General features: G+C 42.6%; 1 protein-coding gene across 1 annotated transcript in view; it reads right to left on the reverse strand.

Annotated features, from left to right (window-relative positions):
* The window catches only part of LOC135100902 (facilitated trehalose transporter Tret1-like), a 57,428-nt gene extending 48,979 nt beyond the window's left edge, over nt 1-8,449 (reverse strand). The window contains exons 1-4 of the mRNA XM_064004454.1: nt 7,425-8,449; nt 6,992-7,124; nt 6,348-6,531; nt 3,778-3,898 (exon numbers count right to left, since the gene is read on the reverse strand). The gene's annotated coding sequence lies outside the window, so the exon portion shown is untranslated. The remainder of the gene's footprint in view (nt 1-3,777; nt 3,899-6,347; nt 6,532-6,991; nt 7,125-7,424) is intronic.
* Between the last annotated feature and the right edge of the window lie 5,849 nt (nt 8,450-14,298).

The following is a 14,298-nucleotide window of genomic DNA, read 5'->3' on the forward strand; positions in this document are numbered from 1 at the left end:
GATAGAGATAAGTAAATATTGAGAAATAGATCACATCGAAGAGAGAGAGAGAGAGAGAGAGAGGAGAGAGAGAGAGAGAGAGAGAGAGAGAGAGAGAGAGAGAGAGAGAGAGAGAGAGAGAGAGAGAGAGAGAGAGAGAGAGAGAGAGAGACGGACAGAAAGAGAGAGAGACGGACAGAAAGAGACAGAATCATTTGGTGCTGGAAGGGGGGGGGGGGGGGCGGCCAAGAAGTGGCCACACCACCAGAAGGGATAATGACAAGTCCTAACCACGCTGCTGACATGCCCGCCGTGGTGTGTTTTCTCTCCGCCTGCCCTACCATATCCTGTCATCCCCCAACCCATCCCTGCTGACCATGACCACCCGCCCCTTGACCCAGGCACTACACCTTTGTGTGTGTGTGTGTGTGTGTGTGTGTGTGTGTGTGTGTGTGTGTGTGTGTGTGTGTGTGTGTGTGTGTGTGTGTGTGTGTGTGTGTTTATCAAGAAGGTTCGTACACCATCATTGCAATAATTATTAGCTAGCCGTATTCAGAAAAGCTTTGCTCTCTCACACCACGACAATTTTCAAGGGTCACTGGGATGATGATTGGTCGGGTTCTCAAGAGTGTTTCCCTCGCTAATACTCGTAATGTAGAAATCTTGTTAATCTGTCACTAGCGTCTTTCGAATGTAGTGGAGGTTTCAGAATATAGTCCCAGTAAATTTACCATGTACCATCACCACCACCATAACTATGACCATTATTAGTACCGCACCACCACCACCATCACTACCACCACCACCGTCATCACCACCATCAGAGCTTTCGTATACCAAGAAAGATAGGGGCTTAAAGAGTGCTAAGGAGTTGAAGAGGAGTTGCTAATATCTCTCTCTCTCTCTCTCTCTCTCTCTCTCTCTCTCTCTCTCTCTCTCTCTCTCTCTCTCTCTCTCTCTCTCTCTCTCTCTCTCTCTCTCTCTCTCTCTCTCTCTCTCTCTCTCTCTCTCTCTCTCTCTCTCTCTCTGTGTGTGTGTGTGTGTGTGTGTGTGTGTTTGTGTGTGTGTGTGTGTGTGTGTGTGTGTGTGTGTGTGTGTGTGTGTGTGTGTGTGTGTGTGTGTGTGTGTGTTAATATGCATGCCACGAAACAAAAACAAGTGTGTGGAAGGAAGGATCTCCTTAAAATGACATACACATGACTGAGAAAATTCCCTTGCGTTATTTTATAAATCACACGATAAGAGAGAGAGAGAGAGAGAGAGAGAGAGAGAGAGAGAGAGAGAGAGAGAGAGAGAGAACACGCCGGATCCCATGCCGCCGTTCGAGTCAGACTGACGTCACCTAGGATGGCGCCAACTGATATGAAGTAGCCAGTGTCACCAACCACAAACGCATGACATCACCCTTTCGTTCTCCAAAATTTTCAGAATCTAGCCTTAAATTATACTGATGCGTAGATCTATCACCATCACCACCTTCTTTCACAGCTTATCGCCACTATCACCTGCCTTCCTACAACAAAATTTATTATCCACAGTCCCCCATTCTCCACCACTAACTATCAGGTAGCTTAGTGCAGTATAACAGTAGCTGGCTCCTCTTAACCAACTTTTCAGGCGTTAGTGCCGCGGCTACATTCGCGCGTCCTGGTGCTATAAATGAGGATGAGTATAGACGCGAGAACACAATAAGTAGGCGATTATCCGAGGTTCTGTCACGCCTGAGGTACTGCGGGCCTGTGTCTCGCCTCTCTCCTGGCCTTCCTGTTTCCTTGAACTTTCACCCCCATGGCAATTGTGAGAGGTAAGTGTGGAGTGATCGTAGAGAAGAGAATGCATCGAAAAATGTATAATACGTAGAATTACCGTAGAAAATGCATGATGCTATTGAGAGAAAACGGAAATATGAAGCACTAACTATAGAAAACTACCCCTCTTGATGACTTCTTACTTCTTCCAGTGATGAGTGGTTACTAAACTAGACAGCTGCAACCTAACCAGGTCTATTGAAGGGATTAAGATTAAATGTGCTCCCCTGTGTGACACGTTACTGGCTTAGTCCTTCCTGTCATTCGTGATTCCGACGTTCCTACAGTGGTTCAGGCAGCAGAGTGGAGTGGAGAGGGTTATTTTTATCTTGTAGTGGGCTTATAGAAGGTGATAATATAAAATTGGAATCTGGTTAGTATTGTGAACCTCTTACCTTCAGAGAGAGAGAGAGAGAGAGAGAGCGAGAGAGAGAGAGAGAGAGAGAGAGAGAGAGAGAGAGAGAGAGAGAGAGAGAGAGAGAGAGAGAGAGAGAGAGAGAGAGAGAGAGAGTTGAACATCTGTTTATACTTTGGACTCTGAAGGAGATGACTGAAGGAAACGTGGAGGATGGCCACGAGGGGCAGATGGTGTGTGTGTGTGTGTGTGTGTGTGTGTGTGTGTGTGTGTGTGTGTGTGTGTGTGTGTGTGTGTGTGTGTGTGTGTGTGTGTGTGTGTGTGTGTGTGTGTTTATGGCTTGATTGGCCGTGGATATGTGGGTGGAAGAGGTGTGAAGTGAGGTGGTTGTAATTCTCTCTCTCTCTCTCTCTCTCTCTCTCTCTCTCTCTCTCTCTCTCTCTCTCTCTCTCTCTCTCTCTCTCTAAACTATTTCCGAACAGTAAAGAAAACGTTACCGGAAAATAAACCTCTAATATTTTTTTATTTACTTTTTTATTAATCAATGTACGAGTATAAGATACACTTGAATAACGAATCCTTTATTTTATTTATTTATTATCATTTCTGCTACATATCAAGTCATACCAAAGTGGATTGTTTTTTTCTTTCATTCTTTCTTTTCCTTCTTTTTTTTTCTTTTTAATTAAGCTAGTGTTGGCATACAGTGTGTGTGTGTGTGTGTGTGTGTGTGTGTGTGTGTGTGTGTGTGTGTGTGTGTGTGTGTGTGTGTGTGTGTGTGTGTGTGTGTGTGTGTGTGTGTGTGTGTGTGTGTGTGTGTGTGTGTGTGTGTCGTCAATGCGCTACGTATGTACAGCACATACGCCGTGTCAAACAGAACAAAAAATATTGAGAAAAGAAAATATCCCTTAAAATAATAAATATATAAATAAATTGAATATAAAACGAAAGAAAATGAAAATATATCTCTCTCTCTCTCTCTCTCTCTCTCTCTCTCTCTCTCTCTCTCTCTCTCTCTCTCTCTCTCTCTCTCTCTCTCTCTCTCTCTCTCTCTAAGGTGACCGTATCTGTCTCTAGGTTGTTGACAAAGGCGGCGAGGCAGGGCCCAGTCATCCCTGCCCTCTGTAAGCCCTGTATTGCATTGTCACGAGCCACGCCTCCTCTTCCGCTAACTTACAGCCCAATCTTAGCGAAGCCTGCTAAACTCCCGCACACTTTCAGCCCTGCCGCTACTTATGTTGATATAATAGCGGTTGTAGTGGTGGTGGTGGTGGTGGTGGTGGTGGTGGTGGTGGTGGTGGAGGAGGAGGAGGAGGAGGAGGAGGAGGAGGAGGAGGAGGAGGAGGAGGAGGAGGAGGAGGAGGAGGAGGAGGAGGAGGAGGAGGAGGAGGAGGAGGAGGAGGAGGAGGAGGAGGAGGAGGGTAGTGGTGGTAGTAGCAGCAGCAGTAGTAGCAGCAGTAGTAGTAGTAGTAGTAGTAGTAGTAGTAGTAGTAGTAGTAGTAGTAGTAGTAGTAGTAAAAATAACGAGAAAATTATGAATGATAATAATAATAATAATAATAATAATAATAATAATAATAATAATAATAATAATAATAATAATAATAATAATAAACTACTACTACTACTACTTACGTTCCGGAGAGAGAGACCAACGGGGGAGAGAGGGAGTGGGGGGAGAGAAGGGATGCCAGGAACCCCTCCATAACCCAGCCAGCCCCCTCCAGACTACGCCCTTTCGCCCCCCCACCACCACCTGAGAGAGAGAGAGAGAGAGAGAGAGAGAGAGAGAGAGAGAGAGAGAGAGAGAGAGAGAGAGAGAGAGAGAGAGAGAGAGAGAGAGAGAGAGAGAGAGAGAGAGAGAGAGAGAGAGAGAGAGAGAGAGAGAGAGAGAGAGAGAAATAATAATAATAATAATAATAATAATAATAATAATAATAATAATAATAATAATAATAATAATAATAATAATAATAATTTGTTTATTCCATGAAACATGGTTATTCATTTGATCATACACAAGTACAAGTAAAATAAGAAAGCAAATGTAGCTTCATCATCAACTTAGCGCAAGGCCATAAATGCTAAAATGATGAGATAAAATCTACGAGAAATACTATAAAATACTATAATATAATACCTAAAATAAAGCTAAAACTAAAATAAGACTAGATATAAAATTAAAATATTAGAGAAATGTTAAAATATGAAATCTAGCTAGATAGTGTAAAAAAATAAATACAAATGTGGAGACCTAATTCAACACATTTAACAGTAGATTTCTAAGACTAGATTTGAAACTGTTTAGGCTTCCGGAGGTGGTAATATAGTGAGGGAGCTCATTCCATAACTTGGGCCCACACACCGTAGTGGCCCTGGCACCAGTGTCTGTTTTAGTTCTTTTTATATACAGGTTATTTCCTTGTCTTGTTGTGGTGGTTGTATTATCTCTGACTGTGGGAAGGTTCAGGTACCAGTCTGGGTATAGTCCATTCATTGATTTATACACTGTAGTACACTTCTCTAAATAATATTTGTCTTTCACAGTCAGCCACTCTAGGTCTTTTATGATAGGAGTCACATGGTCATATTTTCTTGCACCTCCAGTTACAACTTTAGCAGCAAAGTTCTGTAATTTTTGTACAGTATGAATGAGAGTTTTGTTGGGAGAGCCCCAGATACAAATACAATAATTAATGAGGCTAAGCACTAAAGACTGTACAATAACTTTACGAGTGAGTTTGTCAAAGTTCACACTAACTCTGTTTATAAACATTAATGTTCCCATTATTTTAGTATTTAATTCTGCAATGTGCACATCAAATAACATGTATTTGTCAAAATAGACACCCAAATTTTTTACATGCGTAGTCAGGTATATATGTACTCCATTACAATTTATAGAAATGTCAGGGGGAACATGTGCTAACAGTTGCCTATTTCCAATGAAAATGCATTGCGTTTTTTTTTTGTTATTTAATAATAGACCATTTGTTAGGAAATAAAGTTCTATATTTCGCAATGCATTTTCAGTGTTGGAGATGAGCTCATCAAAATTTTCGACAGTATCAGCTTCGAGGAATTGGGTGTCATCCGCGTATTGTATCAAAGATGTCTCGACTTTCTCACTAAGATCATTGACGTATATAGAAAATAAAATTGGGCTGAGAATTGAGCCTTGTGGAACCCCGTAACGTACGTTTTCTTTCTTTGATATTGTATTATTTAAGCGAACGGATTGTGATCTATCTTGAATATAATTTGTAAACCAAAAATTGTCAATATTAAGCTTAGTGCACTTATTTAATAAATTATCGTGGCTGATACTGTCAAAGGCTTTTGATAGGTCACATAAAGTCAATACAGAGATTTTCTTTGAGTCCATATTATCATAAATTTGATCTGTAATGACAGTAAGAGCAGTTTCTGTAGACAGTCTAGGACGGAACCCGTGCTGCGTATTAGACAAGAGTTTATTAGTATCCAAATAATGCGAGAGCTGGCTAGCAACTACTTTTTCAAGAATTTTAGAAAGAATGGGTAAAAGAGAAATAGGTCTGTAATTATTAAAATCATTAGTATCACCACTTTTAAAGAGTGGAACTACCACAGCATGTTTCCAAGTAGTAGGAAAGATACCTGTGACAATGGAAGTGTTAACAATGCAAGTTAAATAGAATGCGATAACAGACAATGAGTCTTTTACGAGAGAGAGAGAGAGAGAGAGAGAGAGAGAGAGAGAGAGAGAGAGAGAGAGAGAGAGAGAGAGAGAGAGAGAGAGAGAGAGAGAGAGAGAGAGAGAGAGAGAGAGAGAGAGAGAGAGAGAGAGAGAGAGAGAGAGAGAGAGAGAGAGAGAGAGAGAGAGAGAGAGAGAGAGAGAGAGAGAGAGAGAGAGAGAGAGAGAGAGAGAGAGAGAGAGAGTTAATATTTGGTATTTTGATTACTACTACTACTATTGCTACTACTACTATTACTACTACTACTACTACTATTACTACTACTACTACTCTTCCTCCTCATCTTCCTCCTCCTCCTCCTCCTCATCCTTCTCCTACTAAAGCTACCCCCTCCTCTTCCTCCTCCACCTCCTCCTCCCCATACTCCTCTTCCTCTTCCTTATCCTCATATCCTCCTTCTCCTCCTCCTCCTCCTCTTGCTTATCATCATCATCATCATCCTGCACCACCACCACCACCACCACTCACCTTTGCCAGTAGTTGTATATGCGCGGCAGCCTGGGCTTCCCCGTGGGCAGGCAGTAGCAGGGGTGGGGGTGGCAGTAACCTCCTTGATAACTTCCCCAACACCCCGTTTACCTCCTCCATGCCAAACACAGCACCCACCATTATTACAACGCCCCCCGCGTGTACTCGGCTGAAGGAGCGGACCCTGTGGTAGTAGTAGTGGTAGTAGTGGTGGTGGGTCTAGTGTTTGTGTGCCTGTGTGTCTTGTAGTGGTAGTTGTAGTTGTGGTAGTAGTGACAGTAGTAGTAGTAGTAGTAGTAGTAGTAGTAGTAGTAGTAGTAGTAGTAGTAGTAGTAGTAGTAGTAGTAGTAGTAGTAGTAGTAGTAGTAGTAGTAGTAGTGGTAGTAGTAGTAGTAATAGTAAAATAATAATAGTAAAATAATAATAATAACAATAATAATAATAATAATAATAATAATAATAATAATAATAATAATAATAATAATAATAATAATAATAATAATAATAATAATAATAATAATAATAATGAGAGAGAGAGAGAGAGAGAGAGAGAGAGAGAGAGAGAGAGAGAGAGAGAGAGAGAGAGAGAGAGAGAGAGAGAGAGAGAGAGAGACAACCACCACAACAACAACAACAGCACTAACCTGTCCACCAGCTGATCCAACATCTCTTCTTTGCTGGGGAAGGAGGAGGAAGAAGAGGGAGGGAGGGGGACGATCAGGGCTGCCACACCACAAGTAGGCAGAATGGTGCTGTTCTGGGGGTCACCTGGCTCACCTGCGGGTGGGAGTTAATATTAAGCTTTTCTCTCTTCCTAATGCAAGAAATAAGCTTTTTCCTTATCCTATTATTAAATTTAAGCTTCCTTTCTTCTGGTGATCTAAAATTCACAAAACAGCTTAATAAATGCTAGGATAATTTTAAAATAACTTAAGCTTTTTTTCCAGGTCTTATTACTGTATTTAAGCTTTCTCCCTCCTTCCACAAACCTAAAATACTCAAAACAACATTATAACAATCTAAAAACACCTAAAAGCACTTAAAACTGCCTTGAAACACTAAAAAATGGATTCTCACCTCATATCTTGAAGCCTTGGTCCAAATACTCAGTGAAGGATGGTCTGACCAGAGAAGCATTCAGTATTAGAGGAATTTTCTGCATTTCGTTCACCTCCAGGCCTCACTCCTTCAGGCATCCCCAAGGCTCCTTCACCCCCTTCCGTGTGGTATCCTAACCCCTCCATCCTGTAATATTGGGAGAAACGTTAGGCGTTGTAGGATGTCCCGTCTTGTCTCGCGATCCAGTTCAAAGGACATTCTTTCAGTCTCAGGTCAGGGTTCGTAGTGAACGGACGTGTTTAGTGAGCAGTGAGCTGACACTAATATAGCTGGCTAGTATAGACATGGCGCCTTGTGTTGCTGAGTCGTCTGGTTGTGTTAGTTCTGTTCTCGAGGCCTTCGTTGCGAAGGTGTCAGAGGTGGAGGCTGAGTTCCATCGAAGGATCTTGGAGGTGCAGGCTGAGTTTCATGAGAGGATCTCAGACCAGCAGGCTGAGTTCTGTGAGAGGATCTCAGCACCTGTGGGAGGGTCATGCCCCACCTAGTAAGGCGATAGAGGAGCAGTGGTCGGTTGTGTGCAAGGGCGCCAAGAGGCTGAAGGCCTCATTGCTTACCTCACTTCACCTCACTTGACTGCTTCCAGTACTAGCACGATTTTTGCCATGCACTAGATGGTAGATAAGTGGAATCGGGTGCTATAAAAGATAAGGTAAATTCATGATAAGGATGATAGGTGAGAATAGGAAGGTATGAGATGTTTCTTGAAGGGATTGGGACGTGTAGGTGTGATGGCTTTGTTGCAGGTTCTTTTTTTTTTTTTATGTTATTGTATAGTAATAGCTTATTTCACTATATGGCTAAACTGGCTGACTCTTTTTGTTCTCGTCCTTCTTTCCTTTTGTGAATGGCATAATAAACGGAATTTTTAAGATTTTTTTTTATACATCGATAAACAATTGGTAATAAATCAAATGAGATCAAATGTAGATATGTGACATTTTTTTTTTACACAATGTTTGCTTTTTCATTTATCTTGCTATTGCTATTGACGTGTGCAAATAAGTAAATAAAAAAAAATAAACGAAAAAAAGATCAGAGGAACTACTGCAAATATTGATTAAAAAATATAATAACTGATACCAAATGACAATATGTATTATGATTGAATGTTCTTTTTATTATACAACGTTTGGTTTTCTCATTTATCTTGCTCCTGATTTGATGCATTGGCCTCATTAGCACCCATCACCCCCCCCATCACCGCCACCATGACCTGTAATCCGCATCACCATCATTCACGCCCCATATCTCTTTCTTCATCATCATTACACCAACCATTCATCACCATCCACGCCGCCCATCACTCGTTTATCAACAAATATTAGTACCCATAGAAGCACCACCACCTCGTCACGCCACTCATCATTTCTTCCCATCTCTCTCTCTCTCTCTCTCTCTCTCTCTCATCCACCATTAGCCAGTCTCCCTCTCCCTCTCTCACCATTGGTCACTGGCCTATACAGCAGACACCCAGTTGTCATGGTGAAGGGATTTTCTCCAAGTACTGTACCTCCATCACTCCCTCCAGGCTCCTCCCACTTTCCTCCAGTCACTAAGTAAGCTTGATGATCAGCAGCTGTCCCTCTATACCACAAGCTTCACTCTGGGCAGCTCTCTGGAGGCCTCCAAACCTGTGGGTGTAAGGTTAGGGTTAGGTTAAGTTAGGTTAGGCTAGGTTAGGTTAGGTTGGTTAGGTTAGGCCTGTGGATGGTGTGTGGAGGAGGACAGGACAAGGAGACCAGTGGGAAGGCTGTGGAAGGCCTGTGAATTTCAAGGTAATGCAACACCTCACACCAACAACACCAGAACAATGCCTCACCTAGCCACCCGCAGCCACATCACAGTCTCTCCCCCTCGTAGGTGATGGCAGCAGTGGTGGTGGTGGTGGTGGTGTTGCAAGGAGGAGGCAAGGCACCCATGACTGGAAAAGGAGAGGTGAGTGCCTTGAGGCTGCAGGACGGGGTGTGCAGCTGTGTGGGAGACAAGAGGGTGAGTGAGAGGGAGTGGGCACATGGGAGAGAGTGAGTGTGTTCTATGGCAAGTTCTATATAGGATTTCAAGGGTGTTTTTGTATATGATAGGGAAAATATTAATACATACATACATACATACATTTTCATCTCCCAAGCACCCCTCTTCTCTCCTCCTCTTCCCTCTTCCCCTGTTTCATGCAAATAGGTCAACACACACACACACACACATTCATAGAGGGATAGATATTAGCACAGCATGATTTAAACCACTAATATAACTATCAAACACACACACACACACACACACACACCTCCACAAATCTGAAGGCACTGTGGTTTCCAAGCCCTTAAAGTGAAAGAGTGTTGAGGGCATAATATTGCACCACTGCCAGCATGAACTTGTCACTAAAGCTGTCATGCGCCTCACACGCCTCCTGTCACCCGCTCATGCCAGCTGCCAATGCAGAACGCACCCTCCAGCACTCAATGTTTGGGGCGATAGTTCTTTGTTAATGGAAGATAATTAGATTTTCTCTCATATCAAGTTGAATTGGTTTAGCTGACACTCTCTCTCTCTCTCTCTCTCTCTCTCTCTCTCTCTCTCTCTCTCTCTCTCTCTCTCTTTCACGATTGATTCCAAAGGCCACAAAGATGATTAGCAGAGGTTTTTTGTGAGTGTTTCTCCTGTTAGTAATGTAGGAATGTTGTTAATTTGTCACTAAAACCATGAAAAACATCCTTAAAAACCTGTGCTACTTCAAATAGAGCCTTTTTAAAGCGTGTTTCTCCCATCAGTAGAGTAGAAATGTAGTTATTTATTTATATTTTATATATAACACACACACACACACACACACACACACACACACACACACACGTAGTCTGGCAGGGAAGTGTTATGAGAGATGTACAAACGCATAGCAAGGCAAGGCACACAGCTTTCACACCCACCTCACACTCACTCACAACACTCTTTCAACACCTTAACCTTTGTTGGGGAAGAGAAGCACTACTGCCTAAACCTTACAAATACACTTATTATAGCTTATCTCTTACATATACGAAGATAAAGCACACAAATTTCACCGTTACTCTCACCCACAACAATCTTTCAATGCGTTAATCCTTGTTGGGAAAGAGAACCACTAAAATATTATCTCCTACAAATATATTTAAACACTCACTCAACACTCAACACCTTAGCCCTTGATGGAGATGAGAAGCACTCCTATCCTAACCTTACAAGAGCACTCACTAAAATCTTATCTCCTACATATACCAAAACAAAAACACAATTTTCACCCTCACTCACTCAACACACAACACCTTAGCCCTTGATTGAGATGAGAAGCACTCCTACCCTAACTTTACAAGAGCACTCATTAAAATCTTATCTCCTACATATACCAAAACACACAATTTTCACCCTCACTCAATCAACACTCAACACCTTAGCCCTTGACGGAGACGAGAAGCACTCCTACCCTAATCTTACAAGAGCACTCACCAAAATCTTATCTCTACTCCATTCATTGATCCATACACCAACCCAGTTACCCCACACAAGACTCAATGCACCACAAAGTTATACACATTCATCTATCTATGCCACACTGACTATTGAAGTTGGTGGAGCACAGGGTGAACCAAAGGGCATCAGCTCCACACTCTGGGATGCCTGTGGGGAAGTTCTTCCTGATACCAGTGAGTACCTCTTCTGTATTCAGGCTCCCCTCCATCCTCTCACACAGTACCTGAGGGCATGAGGGGGTGGTGAGAGGACAAGAGGCTACGAGGGAAGGGATGAAATGTGGTGAAAAACAGAAGAGAAAACAGATGAGCAGGAAAATGGAAGCAGAGAAGAGGAAAAGGAAGAAAAGAGAAGAGATGAAAAGACAAAGAAAGGGAGAAAAGAGAGAAAACAGAATTATAAACACAATTTTTGCCATCACATCTAAAAATCTCTCTCTCTCTCTCTCTCTCTACAGTGCTCCGTTCAAAAAAATACACTTGCTAAGAAGCTTTCACAAATATTCATGTATCAACTGCTGTCCAGATACTGCTCACCACACCCAATGAACATCAGTACAGAACACACTCCAGCACCAGCAAGTCACGCACCTCCAGGGACGCCCCACTGATCACATCCAGGGGGTTTATCACATTGCCCCAGGACTTGGATGTCTTGTGGCCGCCACCATCACACAGGAGGCCATGCAGCAGCACAGTCTGGGGAGGGAGGGTGATATAACATAGGTGATTTAACACAGGCAATACTGGTAACAATTAATATCAAACTACGTAAGAGGAAGGAGAGGTAACACACAGGTAGTCAGTTCTTTCAATCTATCAGCATCTATAAACATTACTAGCCTTCTGAAATCTCCATCTTTTTATCAAACAATTAGTAATGCTAGAGTTTACAGTATTAACAGATATTTTAGTTATATATCAATGAAAATATGGACTAATTACACACCTACAATTAGTTACCTGAGTTTCTGATAACACATAAGACAAAGGAACAAAAACAAGATCAATAACAGAGAACAGGACCACAAAGAATGCATATCAACTGAAGGAAAAACAATAAAAAGTAAACATTTCTGCCATATATCAGACCATCCAAACTAACACTAGGTAAACACACGTACCTTCCTTCTGCACAGCCTTCCGCCTTGCATCTTCCTCCGAGCAGCTGCCACCCACACCTCCCAGCCGTCTGCTGCAGTGATGTGGTACACTGGCATTCTGTGGCCCCACCAGAGTTGCTGGGAGACACACCAGTCTGTGATGTTGTCCAGCCAGCTATGCCATGCCCTCCTGTGCAGCTGTGGCACCAGGTTCAGACGGCCGCTCTGCACAGCCTCAGACGCCTCCTGTGCCAACTCCTTGCACCGAACGAACCTGTGTAGACATGAAAGTAAGCAAGCAAGAGAGAGAGAGAGAGAGAGAGAGAGAGAGAGAGAGAGAGAGAGAGAGAGAGAGAGAGAGAGAGAGAGAGAGAGAGAGAGAGAGAGAGAGAGAGAGAGAGAGAGAGAGAGAGAGAGAGAGAGAGAGAGACTTAACCTAACTTAACCTAACCTAACTGAATTAATATAAACCTAACCTGATGGAAACAAATCAATAAAAATAAAAAGCTGCAGCTGGCCTCACCTTTCTTAACAGGCACCTTTTTTTATGTTCATACACATTTCCCTGGTGGCACATGCTGCTAGCCGCCCCCTGGCCACGCCCCTCGCCACCTCACTCATGTACAGATCCATTGCCCCTCTAAAAAGCAACAAATTCACCCGTATATCAAGTCTGACTCTGCGTTTGTTTACATTTCTCTGGGTCTCTGTCTGGGCTCAGGCCTGCAGGATGGGAGAATGATAGAAAACGAGAGATTTTCAGGCAAGACTAGTATAAGTTGAGGCTCTATTATAAAATACCGTGATACAATATTACTATTACTAATAATAATAATAATAATTATAATAATAATAATAATAGTAATAATAATAATAGTAATAATAATAATGAAAAAACACACAATGCACATGATCGCAAGACCACTCCTGCACACACACACACACACATACACACTGAATATTACCTATTCACTTGAGCACATACTTGGTCATCGTCTGAGTTTTGTAGATCGTGATTGACAGAGACAGAGACAGAGAGACAGAGAGACAGAGAGAGAGAGAGAGAGAGAGAGAGAGAGAGGAGAGAGAGAGAGAGAGAGAGAGAGAGAGAGAGAGAGAGTACTAGTCATCTCTATCATTGAACATAAATTCCTAATATATGTAAAGGTTTGTGTATACTAACCTTACTTAATGTGTATAGATTTCTGAGCATATACCAGCATCTCTTATGAGTTTATGTGTGTATATCAGATTTAGCAAGTGTATGGATGCGTCTCTAAGTGTATCCCAGTATTTGTATAAAAGTTTGTGTGTGTATACCAGACTTAGTAAGCGTGTGTGTGTTTCTAAGAATATACAACCAATAGCAAGTGTTTGTATATGTCTCTAAGTGTATACCTGTCTTAACTGTCGGTTTGTGCGTGTATACCAGCATTACATAGTGTTTGTAATGGTTGGTGTGTATACTAGTCCTTTTTAATTGTTACCAACTATCCCAGCCCCTCCAGACCCACCTGAGGCATACAGCGTCACCCCAGAGTACAGCCCCAGGTTCGTCTGGCTAGCCCCGATGACGATGAAAGCAGGAACCATCATTATCACCTGCTGTGGTTGATGATGATGGCTTCTACACACACACACACACACACACAACCTCAGACAGCAATTCCTGGAAGAAGAGAGGACAGAACAGCATGCCAGCCACAGCAAGAGCGAGTGCGTGAACAGCCACGGCCACCAACGGTCAGTACTTGCCTAGCAGAAGAACGTGGCCCCCAGAGTCGACCCAGTGGTGAAGTCTGTGCTCAATATCCTTTATCATGAGAGAGAGAGAGAGAGAGAGAGAGAGAGAGAGAGAGAGAGAGAGAGAGAGAGAGAGAGAGAGAGAGAGAGAGAGAGGAGAGAGAGAGAGAGAGAGAGAGAGACTTAACCTAACTTAACCTAACCTAACTGAATTAATATAAACCTAACCTGATGGAAACAAATAAATAAAAATAAAAAGCTGCAGCCGGCCTCACCTTTCTTGACAGGCGCCTTTTTTTATGTTCATACACATTTCCCTGGTGGCACACGCTGCTAGCCGCCCCCTGGCCACGCCCCTCGCCACCTCACTCATGTACAGATCCATTGCCCCTCAAAAAAGCAACAAATTCACCCGTATATCAAGTCTGACTCTGCGTTTGTTTACATTTCTCTGGGTCTCTGTCTGGGCTCAGGCCTGCAGGA

Source organism: Scylla paramamosain, chromosome 5 (genome assembly GCF_035594125.1).
Source record: "Scylla paramamosain isolate STU-SP2022 chromosome 5, ASM3559412v1, whole genome shotgun sequence".
Lineage (NCBI taxonomy): Eukaryota > Metazoa > Arthropoda > Malacostraca > Decapoda > Portunidae > Scylla > Scylla paramamosain.